Genomic DNA, 16,084 nt, shown 5'->3' with positions numbered 1-16,084 from the left:
GCGCCGCCTGGCAGCGGGAGCTGGCTCTGGGTGCTGCTCTTGGGACCCTGCCTGGAAATCTGAGAAAGACACTCCATCAACAACTGCGGGGAGTCAGATGAAGACATCAGGGCTCCTGTAACGCCAGCTGGTCCAACACCGCGGGGAGCCGCGCACCGCTCGGACACGCACGCAACGGCGGGGAAAAAAAAAAACAAAACAAAACACCACGAAAAAAAAACACCCCAGCCGAGGAGGGAAAAAAATAAATAATCAAACCACCCCCCTCAGCCTGCTGGGAGAATCAGAGGCCGGCGCTGGGATTTGTAGAGCCGGTAGCAGCAGCAGCAGCGAGGCTTCCTCCTCCAGATCGGGGGTCCCGTCGCGGCGAAAGCTTAGATCCAAGAGGGAGGAGCGGCTGGAGGCCGGGCCAGTGCCGGGGAGCTCCCGCTCCGGCTGCCCCGGCAGGACCTGGGCGCGCCCGGCTCCCCGGGCGCCGCCGGGGCTCGGTGGGCGGGAGCGCGGAGCTGGGCGAGGAGCGGGGGGTGCCGCACCCGCGGGCGGAGGGGAGCGCGGAGCTGGACGCGCGGACGCGGGGGCTTTGCCAGGGCGACTCGGCGCCGCAGATGGATTTATAGGGCCCTTTGGCAGTGACGCGCCCTCCGCTGATTCGCTTTCAGACCTAAACACACGCTGGCCCCCTGCACCGGACCCCGCGGAGCCTCCAAATATCTCCCGGCTGAAGTCACCGGCCCGACATACCGTGCGCTGCGCGGACGCCGGCGCAGCGCCGCGGCACCCGCTGGCCCCGCGGCGGCGGGGCCGGGCAAGGGTAATCCAACACCGCGCCGCAGCGGCGGCGGCGCATCCCTCCCCAGCACCGCTCCTCCGCGCTCCCACCGCGGCCACCGCCGACCTCGGCGGGCCGCCCGCCGCCGCGGACGGACGGACGCACGGCAGCGAGAAGGCCGCCTCCTCTTCTCCCCTCGCCGGCCGCAGGTGCCGCCGGCGCGGCAGCAGGGGTCCCCCGCCGGCACCCGCGCTGCACAGCCCGGCCCCTGCACGCCCTGCGTGGGGGGCGGCGGTTTGACTCGCTGGAGGCCGCTGCAAAGTCGCTGTAAACAGTCTCGGCTTTCAGCCCCGCGCCGTGTATTTATGACTCACCCAGTTGTCCGGAGGTATGAGGTCCTCATGTCGCCGGTGCTATGAAATTAACGCGTCGCAGCCCGGGCGGGCGGCTGGGGAGCGCGCAGGGCTTGTGCGGCGGCCAATAAAGCGCTCCGTCCGCTCTGGGCTGCTGCTTTTTTTTTTTAATTATTTTTTGCTTTTGGATATTGGGGGGGGCGCTGGGGTCTGCGATGGAGCAGCGAAACCCTCAGGCGACCAGCTCGCTCCCGGAGCACGCCGCGCCGGTACAGCGCCGAGCACCGGAGCCCACCGCCGCGGGGGGCGGGGGGGACCCGCGCTGGGCATGGCTGGGCCGGGCCGGCGGCAGAGCTGCCCCCGAAAGTTGTAACCTGGCTGCGGATTTCTTGCAATACTCCCCCCCGGGTGCGTGTATGTGTGTGGTTATGGGTGTGCATTCACACGTGTGCACACCGGCTCGTCCCTCTCCCCCGAGAAAGGCGAGCGGCCCCCGGGCAGCCCCGCCGGTGACCGCTGCCCGGCCCCGGCCCCCCCGCGGGGGCGGCTGCCTGCTGCGGCGTGGGCGGCCACGGCTGCTGCTGGGGGGTTCGGCAGCTCGGGGAGTGGGGGCCGCGCCGGGGCCGTCTCTGCCGGGTCGTCCCGCCCGGGCACCGCCAGCGACACCAGGGGCTGCCTTTCCCTGACTCCGTCTCTCCTGGGCCACCTCGTCTGCTGCATATCCCTTCCCTTCCCCTCCCCTCTGCCCCATTCCCATGTGTATGTCCCGGCCAGCCCAGGCCCCGCAGGGAGAGGCTGCAGGAGGCAGGTGGGACCAGCTCCCGCTGCCTGCCCGGGGCTTTCTGCACGTTGGGCACCAAAAAGGACTGTGGTGGGTTGACCTTGGCTGGATGCCAGGTGCCCACCAAAGCCGCTCTATCACTCCACCTCCTCAGCTGGACAGGGGAGAGAAAATATAACGAAAGGCTCGTGAGTCGAGATAAGGACAGGGAGTTCACTCACCAATTACTGTCATGGGCAAAACAGACTCAACCTGGGAAAATTAATTTAATTTATTGCCAATCAAAAGTCAGGGTAGGGTAATGAGAAATAAAACCAAATCTTAAAACACCTTCCCCCCACTCCTCCCTTCTTCCCGGGCTTGACTTCACTCCCAATTTTCTCTATCTCCTCCCCCCGAGCGGTGCAGGGGGACAGGGAATGGGGGTTGCAGTCAGTTCATCGCACGTTGTCTCTGCTGCTCCTTCCTCCTCACACTCTTCCCCTGCTCCAGCGTGGGGTCCCTCCCACAGGAGACAGTCCTCCATGAACTTCTCCAACGTGGGTCCTTCCCATGGGCTGCAGTTCTTCACGAACTGCTCCAGCGTGGGTCCTTTCCATGTGTCCTTTCCACAGGGTGCAGTCCTTCAGGAACAGACTGCTCCAGTGTGGGTCCCCCACGGGGTCACAAGTCCTGCCAGCAAACCTGCTCCAGCGTGAGCTCCTCTCTCCATGGGTCCACAGGTTCTGCCAGGAGCCTGCTCCAGCATGGGCTCTCCACGGGGTCACAGCCTCCTTTGGGCACATCCACCTGCTCTGGCGTGGGGTCCTCCACGGGCTGCAGGTGGATATCTGCTCCACTGTGGACCTCCATGGGCTGCAGGGGGACAGCCTGCCTCACCATGGTCTTCACCATGGGCTGCAGGGGAATCTCTGCTCCAGCACCTGGAGCACCTCCTCCCCCTCCTTCTTCACTGACCTTGGTGTCTGCAGAGTTGTTTCTCTCACATATTCTCACTCCTCTCTTCCAGCTGCTCTTACGCAGCAGTTTTTCCCTCTTCTTAAATATGTTATCACAGAGGCGCTACCACCATCGCCGATTGACTCAGCCTTGGCCAGCGGCGCGTCCATCTTGGAGCTGGCTGGCATTGGCTCTATCGGACATGGGGGAAGCTTCTGGCATCTTCTCACAGAAGCCACCCCTGTAGCCCCCCTGTGACCAAAACCTTGCCACGCAAACCCAATACAGTGCCGTATGCATGAAGTGCTGTACGCACCAAAAGCCATTCCCAGCTCCCAGACTGAACAGAGCAGGCAGAAAGGTTAGAGGAATGGATGCAACGTGGTGCCTCTATTAGGGGTCAGGGACTGAGACATGTTGAAATTAATGTCTTGGTTACCTCATTAACATGCAGTGAGATAGAGTCCTAGTATTTTAACTAAAATACCATTAACTAAACCTTTACTGCACATATCGGATAAAATGAGCTCAATGCGTTATTCCTTTGCACGGGTTGTCAGTGCAAAGCCACTAATTTTCTTAAAATAACATCAGGTGATGAAGCCAAGACAGAGATTGTGTATCTGTAATACTGCAGGAGTTTATTTTTCCTTGCTATTAAAAGCCGCTGAAAGCCCGGTTTTTAACATATGCATTATTTAGCTCATGTGAACCATAGTGAAAGGAAATGTTATGCATATGTGTTAGCTGCACTAATAGGATGGTCGAAATAAATGGAGAGTAAACCTGCTAGTTCTTAATCACAAAAATAATGTACCTGCCTCTCCCTGCACTGCCGTCGCAAGTCTCTTGGTAAGGAGGGTTACTGAGAGCCCTGCACACTGTTACTTTGTGGAAACTAAAGTAGCCACTGTAAAATTTCCATAGTTCTATTACAAGCTAACAAAAGCTACAAAAACTTAAGAATTGATTATATTTTTCTATAGAGGTCATAAAGTTTTAAGCACAAGTGTTTAGGAGCTGCTTGAGATAAAACTTTTTTTAGTGAAGAAAAAAAAGAACTTCTGCTGTCAGAAAAAAAAAAAAAAAAACAGAAAGAGAAAAATGACCCATTCAGACCTAAATAATGTCTTTACATTGTAAAGGTTGCCTCGTTTAAAACAAGCTAAAAAGCTGCTTGACATTATGCAGTATGGTCTCAATTTTGTTTATATGTGTCAACATGATGTATAGATCTCTTAAGATGTCAAGCACTCCAAATTGTAATTTCTAAGTTACCTTTGAAATATGAAACATGATTTCTTAGTCGCAGTATCACTGCTCAGGCAATAAGCTGTTGTTTCTTTGGTATTAGTAAAAGAGGAGATTGTGCTGTTCTTGAAGCGAGTTCCCTTGCAAGTCATCTGAGTACCAGGGAAATGCGCCGAGTGGCTGCATGCCTGGGGAAGCGGTTGTGTTTTGGGCTACAGCTGCTCGATCCTGTGTGATGTTGAATGTCCTTGGTCATCCCTGGACCTGCAGGAGGTCCCTGCAGGATTGGGCCATTGCATGAAACTTAGTTTTGAGCATTCATTCCCTTTCTTTGATTTAAGATGATTAAGGTTTGTATGAATTCATGTGTTTCGGGGACACGAATGGCCATTCTGCTCTGCACTGGCATCCAACGCTGGACCTGCCGTTCCTGCATCCCATGGTATGTGTATTATGGTGACTCAACTGGTGGGCAAGGGGTGAGACCTTAATTTAGATAAGAACCAGAGTGAAAATGTGGCAGCATAGATATCCCCCTGGGCAGCGCAGGTCTGTTGGGGTCCATGAAGATTTGCTTGGGTGCCCAGCCTGTGCTGGAGTCCAGACTACCTGCATTGCTCAAGCAATCTAGTTAAAGCTGGCCCTAATTGCTGTGCTTATTAGAATTATTGTGAGCCAGTGCCAAGGTCTGTTCTTTAGCCTGGGGGCCAACTGCAGCCATTTGACCACATCCTTCCCGCTCCCTTCCAGAGAGGGTAGCTACATGCACGTAGCCTTGGGGGTGGCTCCTGGTCCCTGTGGACTGCTGCACCCGTGTGGGGATGGGATTGCCTGGGACAGCACGGGCCCCAGCACGCCAGTGACCGTTCTCCCAGTGCGATAGTATCAATGGTTGGGCCTGGCAGCATCCCTGGCAGTGTTTATTTTCCTGGGATAGGTGCAGCCAGCGTGTCTCCACATGCTTCAGGCAGACCTCCCAGTGCAATGGAAACAAGTCCTAAGCAGGGGCTCCTCTCTTGCTGAGGTACAAGGAGAGAAGACGCCCTGTTTCTAAAATTGGTCTGAGATGTGGCAAATGGGGCTTAAAAGCAACCTTAACTTTTCTTCTCTTTGGATAGGTATTTGCAGAACTTTACTGTAGATACCTGCTTGTAGAGTTTAACTTGTATATTTATAGGTAAAGTTTAACATTTATTATTATGGATGGGGAACACTGTAAGCAAATTGTGTTGAACAGTTCATCTGGGCAATGTCCTGTGCCCAAATTCCCTCCATAGCTGAAGTTCCTTTATCCTTTAGGAGGCATTTTTCAGGGAAATACTAGCACATCATGCAAAGCTTTTCTGCTAAAGCCTTTCATACAGTAGTTCTCTAGCAGAAGGCTACTCAAAGGACTAAGGAATCATGAACTCAAAGCCTATTCTAACTGCATACTTCAAAGAGGAGCCTGCTAACAGCGTGTTTAAAACTTGCTAATTAAAAGTAATTGTAAACAGCTGTCACATACTGATACTGTTTTAATTGGCATTCATCACAGCTGCATCTGTATTATGCTGCCACTGGGATCCTGGTGTATTTACTCTAATCTCAGAATGTATCACCTTCTGAGAGATTAGGAGATCATAAAAGCATGAGGGCAACATATTTGTCAGGGTTGAAGGTCATTAATATGTGCTGAAAGCAGCTAAGAGGAGTGAGCCATGTAGAGAGATAACTGGAGCAAGCAGTGATATTTTGCAAAACCAGTGAGCTTTTCCATTTGGATTCTCTCTCCCAAGAGTTTTTTCCATGTTTCTGAATTTGTATTCTGCTGTCAGTGTAAGACATAAGGAAGGTCATTCAGAAATATTCATTAGCTTGTTAAAATTAACTTCTGCCAGGCCAAGTTGGTCAAAAAATATATCAAATTTTCCAAGATATGTAGCAGAAGCTTGGTTCTTTTGGCTAAATGTCCCTCTTAGCCTGTTATTAAGGATAGGAAGAAGCATCTCAGCAGTCTGAATGACTGTGATACATTCAGCAGAGTACTCAGCTGTTTGCTTATGGCAGACTTGCAGCTGTAATTGCATTGTCCTTGTAAACCACTTGAATGTCAGATAGCCGTGGTTATCCCTAGCCCAGGTGGTTAGGCAGATGTTTCCGGTAGAGTGAACAGAGACATGTAGCAATTGGGATTGGTTATGAGAACAGCTAGGCTATAAATTTGCTCCTTGCTTATGTGTGCTTTGTCATGTAGAGACAATTAGGTTATACTCTTTCTCTCCTTCTTGTTGTAAGGAACTGAAACATTTGTCAGTGAGTCCTGGCATTTGTCTCAAGGATTGCTTATCTAAGAAGAGCCGCTGCAAAGTGGGAGAAACTGAACTATAAAACATTTGTCTGCTTACCTAAGAACTATAAAACATCTGCCTCAAAGATAAGAGCAGCTGCAAGGCCACGGAGGCCTCCGGTTTGCAGGGGATGCGCTCTGAGCAAGACTCCGTGTTGTCTAGGAATGCGGCAACGTACAGTTGCCATGGAAACTGCAGCCCCCGAACAGGAATAAAGGGGACTGACAAGACGACCCCCGTGTCGATCGACCACTGCTGACCCCAGAGAGATTGCCCACCACGGACCCCGGAGTGACCGCTCACTACTGAAGCACTAAAAGACTTGGACTCTGAGATGTCGCGGATCCATGGTGGTGACTATTCTTGTAACTCTATCCCGAATGCTTGCTTGATTTCTATCTTTATTCTGATCTATCCTATTGCTACTAACTTTTACTTTTGATAATAGAATTTGTTTAGGACATACAGTATCACTACTAACTTTTACTTTTGATAATAGAATTTGTTTAGGACATCCAATATCACTACTTTTACTTTTGATAATAGAATTTGTTTAGGACATACAGTATCACTACTAACTTACTTTTGATAATAGAATTTGTTTAGGACATACAGTATCACTACTAACTTTTACTTTTGATAATAGAATTTGTTTAGGACATACAGTATCACTACTAACTTTTACTTTTGATAATAGAATTTGTTTAGGACATACAGTATCACTACTAACTTTTACTTTTGATAATAAAAGTTGTTTAAGAAATATGGCATTTGACCTCGTTTGTGTCTTAATCTTGCTCTTGGGATCACATCGAAACCTCCCCCGATATTGGATCGGGACACTTGTGAATGTGGAATTATGGCAATGTTTGTTTAAAATCTTTTTACATAAAATGGTTATAATGTGTGCTGACCATCAGCTTGTAATGCTTAAACATGCTGGCTTACATTGGGAAAACTTTGCTATTACTGGAACCAGAAACATTTATTTGGTTTCTGTGTTCAGAAAGAGATGTTCATGAATATACTTTCACAGAGCAGAAAACTTATGACTTGTTACAAATTTAAAGGAAATAGCTCACATGAAAAATAAATATAACAATGATTAATAGAGCTGTGAACTTACCCATCTGAAAATCATCCTCAGCAGTGAGGAAAAAAGTTCTGAAAACTTGGGGCTGTAATCTGGGACAAAAACGCAAACTGACATATTTTATTTATATCAGGCTCTTTTAAAAATCACTCAGTAGGAGCCAGTCACTTCTGCTTTGATTTTTGTTAAGTCTTTGCATGAATTGTGCATAGACCTCTATCTCCTTTAGCAAGGAAAAGTGCGGGGTACTGTACCATGCTCTTGCCTACATCTCTGAGCTCTCCATAGTAAGACTGAAGTGCAATGATGTATGTGATCCTAAAGGAAGTTCCTCTGAAGATTATGTTTAGCATCTCATTTCAGCAAAGCAGTGAGTGAAACATTGACTTTGAACCAGGGATGATTAGCATACTCAGACACATGCAAGCTTCTTGCTGAATTGGTTCCTGGAACTTTAAATATCTCAGCATGGAGTTATATTTACACTGCTTTTCTGCAGGCAAAGTGAAAAAAAAATATATTATTAATCAGCAAACTGAAATAGAGTGCAGCCATTTAGGAATGTAGAGGTGAATAAATGAGGGAAGGTGTGAAAGAATCCCGAATTCACAGGAGAGGTATGATCAGTTGGTTTTAGGCTGGAAAAAAACACCAAAAATGTTGTAACTTGCAACACAGCTTCTTTAAAAAAAATCATATTGTATATCTTGGGATGGTATGATGTTACAAAGCTTCACAGATAACTGTTGGTAAACTCGCTACAAAGGTTTACAGGTATCTGCTGTCTTAGGTCCATGAAAGCCAATACAAAATCTATATTGGGAACTCTCTCTGTTGTTCTTACTCTGATATTTTCATTGGCTTCAGCGTGATGATTTCCTGAGAGACTGGTTGCTTCCAGAGTCAGTGTGGTGCTGTTGGATGAGGGATAGTTCCAGCAGGCTTGTGCAAAAGCTATTTCCTGAGGAGAATTATTGTTGCCTTGGGTCAAATAACCTTCCTCATTCCTGCTCCCTCTCTTTTCAGTTCCTTTCCCAACATCATTCTTTCTATAAAATATCTCACCTGTACTCTCTGAACCACTGTATCAGCTTTTTGAGAACTTGTGGTTTTGTTGAGGGGGATGGAAATGAGAAATAGAAACAAGATGATGTTCTTTATTTTTGAAAGAAGAAATTCACTCTTGTGCAGGAGTTAAGATTATATCATTATTAGATAAGATCCCAAGGAATTAACTAACTTCTCTGGAAATGCAAAAAGGGGAGTTTCCCCACAGCCTTCCTTCATTATGTTTCCCTTTGTGGTTCTTTTCATGGGACACTTAGAAAGGAGCCAGGGAAGAACTGGCAGGTCTCCTCAGGAAGAGTATGTGATATCATGGTGGGAGGTGTTTAAAGGCTGTTGGTTCAAGGAATCAATTATTTCTTCCTTGGCATGTTTGAAGCCAAACTTGCATTTTTAGAGGGGGGATGAACCTATATTGCAAGACACTTCCTTTGTCTGTTGTGCTGTTTTTGACTGGGATAGAGTTAATTTTCTTTCTAGTAGCTAGTATGGGGCTATGTTTTGGATTTGTGCTGGAAACAGTGTTGATAACACAGGGATGTTTCAGTTACTGCTGAGCAGTGCTTACACAGAGTCAAGGCCTTTTCTGCTTCTCATACCACCCCACCAGCGAGTAGGCTGGGGGTGCACAAGAGGTTGGGAGGGGACACAGGTGGGACAGCTGACCCCAACTGACCAAAGGGATATCCCATACCATATGACGTCGTGCTCAGCATATAAAGCTGGGGGAAGAAGAAGGAAGAAGGGGACGTTTGGAGTGATGGTGTTTGTATTCCCAAGTAACCGTTACGTGTGATGGAGCCCTGCTTTCCTGGAGATGGCTGAACACTCGCCTGCTGATGGGAAGTAGTTCCCTCAATACAAGACAGACACTGAGGTGCTTGAGCGTGTCCAAAGAAGAGTAACAAATATGGTGAAGGGTCTAGAGCACAAGTCTTATGAGGAGCGGCTGAGGGAACTGGGACTGTTTAGTCCAGAGAAAAGGAGGCTCAGGGGAGACCTTATCGCTCTCTACAACTACCTGGAAGGAGGTTGTAGCAAGGTGGGTGTCAGTCTCTTCTCCCAAGTAGCAATTGACAGGACAAGAGGAAATGGCCTCAAGTTGTGCCAGGGGAGGTTTCGATTGGATATTAGGAAAAATTTCTTCACTGAAAGGGTTGTCAAGCCTTGGAACAGGCTGCCCAGGGAAGTGGTTGAGTCACCATCCCTGGAGGTATTTAAAAGATGTGTAGACGTGGCACCTAGGGACATGGTTTAGTGGTGGACTTAGCAGTGTTAGGTTTACGGTTGGACTTGATGATTTTAAAGGTCTTTTCCAACCTAAACGATTTTATGATTCTAGTGAGTGAATTCCTTGTTTTGCTTTGCTTGCGTGCGCGGCTTTTGCTTTACCTATTAAACTGTCTTTATCTCAACCCACGAGTTTTCTCACTTTTACCCTTCTGATTCTCTCCCCCATCCCACTGTGGGGGGGGGGAGTGAGCGAGCAGCTGTGTGGTGCTTAGTTGCCTGCTGGGGTTAAACCACAACATCTGTTCAGAAAAATGCCACTGTCCTTTGCTATAGGAACAGGGGTCAGATGTCAGAACAGCACAATGCATGGGGAAAAATCCAGGGAGGCTTTAGTCAAGGTAGTTTTTAACGTGAAGTCAGTTACCCTAAAACATCAACAGATTCCTTAATTCAGATACATTCCCAAGATATCAAAATACCTGTTCCTGAAATTAAGGAGTTCTTGCTTTCCGACAACCCAGGACATGAGTCCAGTTCTGGCCCAGGTCTCAGTCAAAATTTCAGCTATGTTTGGCTTCTTTGATACTCCTTCATACTCGTCTGACTGTTCTTTTAGCCCCAGGATGGTCACAGCAGCTCTCGCCTTTCCATACTGCAACCCTCCCCACTTCATGCTCTTAGTGACCCTTGCATTGTTTTTCACCCATCACTTTATAGATTCTCCTCTGTACCTAAACCCTGCTATTTCATCTTCTCTCACCCAGTCTTTAGTCTTTTGATGCATCTTTAAATCTCTCATCAGGGCTGCAAAGGGGTTGAGCTTGGCTGCTGCCTGCCCCCCAGCCATGGCAGCCCGTGTGCAGCCAGGGGCACCCACAGCTTGGCCCATGGAAGCTGTCATGGTTTAACCCGGCAGGCAGCCAAACACCACACAGCTGCTTGCTCACTCCCCCCCCCCCCCCGCCACAGTGGGACGGGGAGAGAATCAGAAGGGTAAGAGTGAGAAAAACTCATGGGTTGAGATAAAGACAGTTTAATAGAACAGAAAAGGGAGGGAAAATAATAATGATAATGATAAAATATACAAAATGAGTGATGCACAATGCAATTGCTCACCACCCGTGCTGACCGATAACCAAGTAGCGATCGGTACTTCCTGGATCACGCCTACCCTTCATATACTGAGCATGACGTCCCATGGTATGGAATATCCTGTTGGCCAGCTGGGCCAGCTGTCCCGGCTATGCTTCCTCCCAGCCTTTTGTGTATTTGGCAGAGCATGGAAACTGGATGTCCTTGACTAGCAGGGTACTTAGCAACAACTGAAAACATCAGTGTGTTATCAACATTCTTCTCATACTAAATCCAAAACACAGCACTAGGAAGAATTTTAACTCTATCCCAGCCGAAACCAGGACAGGAGCACAGGTGGTAGGTACTGGTCCTCTCTGCTCATGGATCCAGCACTTACCTCTCTGCCAGCAATACAAGAGGAAGCAATCACTTAAAATAACAACACCCCCAAAACAAAACCAAAAAAAACCCACCAAAACCCCCAAAACAAAAAAAAAACAAGCCCCAGACTAACAAAACTGTTTGGTACTAAATCCTCTGAACATGTTATTGCATCTCTGTTCTCTTTATGGGAATTCCATCAGTCCTTATCACATTCCCCACTATGTACCAAGGTGGCTACAGTTTTTAATAAGGTTTTTCTGTGGTTTTCTTGGTGGGGGGAGGGAGCAGGGGAATGGAAATAGAGTAGACAAACACAGACCCTTGACACTGATGCTCTTGGACCATCTTCTGCCCCTTTGACCTTGCCTTATTTTGGGAAAAGCCCACTGAAATAGGTTGAGAGAGAGGTGCTGTGGGTTAGCCCCCCCTCCACCTAACTTTCATCAAGGCAGCTCAGGTGCCCAAGTGAAAAGCTAATTTGCCACATGCTTTTTCACAGAGAGTACAGCTTCTGCAGAGGGCAATTCAGCCCACCTAAGAGCTGAGCAGCAACTCTGTCTCTCTTCATTGTTGTTAGAGGAAACCAGAGGTGATCAGTCTCATAAAAGAGTCATTGCTGCAAAATGAGCTTGGATGAGGACAGGCTTATAGGATGTGAGCGGAAGAGAGAGGGGACCTGTCTTTCAATGCTTGGATGTGTGGTGTTGGGAGCAGTTAGAGGTGTGTTTTTCACACAGAGCACTTACTCTGTGTCCTGGGCCAGCTGAGATAAACACTTGCATCTGTATGGAAACACACACACCTGACACGCAGTGCCCTGTGGTCCTGAAAGCTCTTCCCTCCCCTGGCTCCCTCCCCGCAACCACTGCTGCTGGGATGGCTTGCTCACAGCCCACCCCACATAATTTCTGAGATAATTCTGGCCCAATTTTTCCCCTCCACTTTCCCTGAACAGTGCCCTGGGACAAGTGCTCCTCTTGTCTAGCCCTTGCTGTGTGCATATGCAACACATAGATATTCCTTCCTCCACAATTTCCCAGGGTGCACCAGAGTCCTCCAGAGGGGACTTTATTGTGCTGCTTCTGGCCTCAATTCTGCCAGCTTTCCTTGGCAGAAAGTTTGCAGGCAGCTTCTCACAGAAGATGTAGCCTAAGGAGAAAGATGGATCTTGACCTGATGGCTTGTTCCCTGGCACCAGGGGAAATGCAGCACAGGTACACAGGAAAATGCAAGGGCATAGGTACTGAGCACAGCAGGAAATATTTAAGAATCACCAGATTTAATGAATTTTTGCTAAGCTGATGATACCTTAGAAGACAAATGCTAATGCTGGTGTTATGAGTGTGCAATCTCTCAGGTAAGATTCCCTGGCATGTCAGCACCTGTCTGACAGGCAATGGGAAGAGAAGTGCCTTCAGCTTTCAACAGCTGCAGTCCCAATAACTGGCTATACAACCATCAAAGCAGAAACAAGCTCTGTGTAATTTCTTTGTCTGCTCTTTGTGTATCTGCTGCAGCTTATGTTGACTAGGAAATGGGAAACACATGGGAATATCCCACCCCCTTGGCTTCATCACAGCTATATCAGTTTTCCTGCAAGACTTGGCATTAACTTGGCACAAGCAATTTTAACAAACTTAAATGCAATCCATGCAAGAGTTTTTTTGTCACTGCTAGCCTGTGAAGAGAGAGAATGACTGCAAAGGTAATGACCTGTCTGAAATGGCTGAATTGTTTTTGCAAATGATCTGAAATGTTGGTTAATAGATTAATTTTTACTGTCATCTGCAGTCATTATTGATAATATTAAATCCTATGGTAAAACATGGTAAATAGCTGTATTCTTGGTGTTTTATTTGGGAAGAGACCTAAGCCCAAACTTCTGCATGAGGAATAACTCTGTAATGAAGCCTCTGAGATATGGAAAATCAGAGAGTCTGAGGGCTGGTTTTAGACTGATAGCCTGAGGAGCCTGGGACAGCTTTCAGAGGAGCTGGTTGCTATTTGCTGTGAGTGTTATATTTATCTCCCTGTGGTCTAGGGCTTCCCATGTGTTGGGAAGGTCGTTTGTTTGCTGCCCTGCCTGTGGGGATCCCCAGAAGCTTGCAGCCTCTTGACTGATGGTCCTTGCTCACTTGAGCCCCCTTCATCCCCCCAGGTGGCTCTCAGGGTCTCCTTTGGGGTCACTCCTCAGGCTATTGTGTTGTTGTCTTGGTTTCTGCTCTTAGATCTGTACATGCTTCACCCAGGAAAATTTTGTGTTTTGATGTGGTATTAGATGTTATTCATAAGCCTTTGTGTCATTGCTTTGTCTTAAAATTCTTGTTCTTTGCACTGTGTCAGGGACTAGATAATCTAGAAACTTACCCTTGGTTACATCCCCAGCAATTGTCTGGGGATCTGTGCTCCTTTTTTCCCTGTCCTGTTTGGTGCTGTTTCTTAAGCATCTTTATCATAGAAGCATAGTTGTGTGAGGAAGATTTAATGTTTGAGTCATTGGTTTTTCCTGGGATGAACTCTGACTTTAACCTTTTTAGAAATATCAGTAGTCTGTCTCCTGGACCTGCATCTCTCCCATTTGAAATACTTAACTGTGTATTTGTCTTGTCTGGATATGTTGTAATAAATTGAGCTGGCCAAAGCTCCTTCCTTACAATATAATAGTAAGTTCTTTGATTAGGATAAAAAGGTGTCTTTAAATTATATTCAGTATCTGATAATTTTAAAAAGTTAGATAAGCATTGCATCTCTTAGCTGTTGCATTAGGAGATTTAAGTAGTAGTTTGTGTACAAAAGCATCATGATAAAACATAAATGTCAAAGTAACTAAAATAAAATTCAAAGCAAAATAAAAGGGTTCTCCCAGCTGATGACAGAAAGCATGTTTAGACTTTTTAATGGGGATTTTCCTGAGACTGACATGAGTTAATGAAAAACTGTTTATTTTGCCAGTGCAGCTTTCTCTGACAACAAACTGTTTCTAACCACTTTTAACTGTGATGCCTCTCATGCTGGTTTCCTGCACACAAAAAATTGCCATAATTTGTTTTGCTTCCAGGGCTCTACTAGCTGCTAGCGAATATTATCCTACTTAGAATCATAGAATCATTAAGGTTGGAAAAGACCTCTAAGATCGAGTCCAACCATCAACTCAACACCACCATGCCCACTAAACCATGTCCCTAAGCGCCTCATCTACACGTCTTTTAAATACTTCCAGGGTCGGTGACTCAACCACTTCCCTGGGCAGCCTGTTCCAAGGCCTGACCACTCTTTCAGTAAAGAAATTTCTCCTAATGTCCAGCCTAAACCTCCCTTGGCACAACTTGAGGCCATTTCCTCTCGTCCTATCGCTAGGTACTTGGCAGAAGAGACCAACACCCACCTCACTACAACCTCCTTTCGGGTAGTTGTAGAGCGCGATGAGGTCTCCCCTCAGCCTCCTCTTCTCCAGACTAAACAGTCCCAGTTCCCTCAGCCGCTCCTCATAAGACTTGTGCTCCAGGCCCTTCACCAGCTTCGTTGTCCTTCTCTGGACACGCTCCAGCACCTCAACGTCCTTCTTGTAGTGAGGGGCTCAAAACTGAACACAGTATTCAAGGTGCGGCCTCACCAGTGCCGAGTACAGGGGCACGATCACCTCCCTAGTCCTGCTGGCCACACTATTTCTGATACAGGCCAGGATGCCATTGGCCTTCTTGGCCACCTGAGCACACTGCCAGCTCATGTTCAGCTGGCTGTCAATCAGCACCCCCAGGTCCTTTTCCTCTGGGCAGCTTTCCAGCCACTCTTGCCCAAGCCTGTAGCGTTGCATGGGGTTGTTGTGGCCGAAGTGCAGGACCCGGCACTTGGCCTTGTTGAACCTCATACAATTGGCCTCGGCCCATCGATCCAGCCTGTCCAGGTCCCTCTGCAGAGCCTTCCTACCCTCGAGCAGATCAATACTCCCACCCAGCTTGGTGTCGTCTGCAAACTTACTGAGGGAGCACTCGATCCCCTCGTCCAGATCGTTGATAAAGATATTGAACAGGACCGGCCCCAGTACTGAGCCCTGGGGAACACCGCTCGTGACCGGCCGCCAACTGGATTTAACTCCATTCACCACAACTCTCTGGGCCCGGCCGTCCAGCCAGTTTTTTACCCAGCGAAGAGTACACCTGTCTAAGCCGTGAGCCGCCAGCTTCTCTAGGAGAATGCTGTGGGAGACAGTGTCAAAGGCTTTACTGAAGTCCAGGTAGACCACATCTACAGCCTTTCCCTCATCCACACATCATACTTCTTTGCTTACGTTCAGTTTCAGTATTTCCTTTGGGGTAACTTGCTTTCTGCTGACTCTGAAGCCCTTTAGAGTTTGAACCTGAGCTCTTTCTTTCTTTGTATGTTCTGATCACACCTTCCACCCTTTAAAGGGCTATGTAGATAGCAGCCTGCTTGTCTCACCATTTCATAAACTTATGCAGGCTGGGCAGCTGCTACTTCATCCATGAAAGTCCCTGCCCAAAGATGCTGGAGATACTGCTGCCCTTTCACTCTTTAAATCAAAACTGAAAGCTGCTTTCCCACAGTGCTCTCTGAGCAGCAGATCATTTGGAAAGCATCTCTTGGCCATGATCCTCAGAGGGGCTGAGCACCCCCCTTGTCCATAAACTTTGGGGGGGGATGAAATGGCTTTGCAGGGTAGAGCCCTGTGCATGTTGCAGGCTGAGACGCACTGTGCTGGAAGCGGTGGCAGGTTTCCCACTGACCTGAAGAGGAGCAGGACTAAATTGTTCCATTGTGCTCTGCTTAAAAACCAAAGGTCACTTATGATCA

The sequence above is a fragment of the Calonectris borealis genome, chromosome W (assembly GCF_964195595.1).
Source record: "Calonectris borealis chromosome W, bCalBor7.hap1.2, whole genome shotgun sequence".
Classification (NCBI taxonomy): Eukaryota; Metazoa; Chordata; class Aves; order Procellariiformes; family Procellariidae; genus Calonectris; species Calonectris borealis.
Note: the sequence above shows the minus strand (reverse complement) of the source record.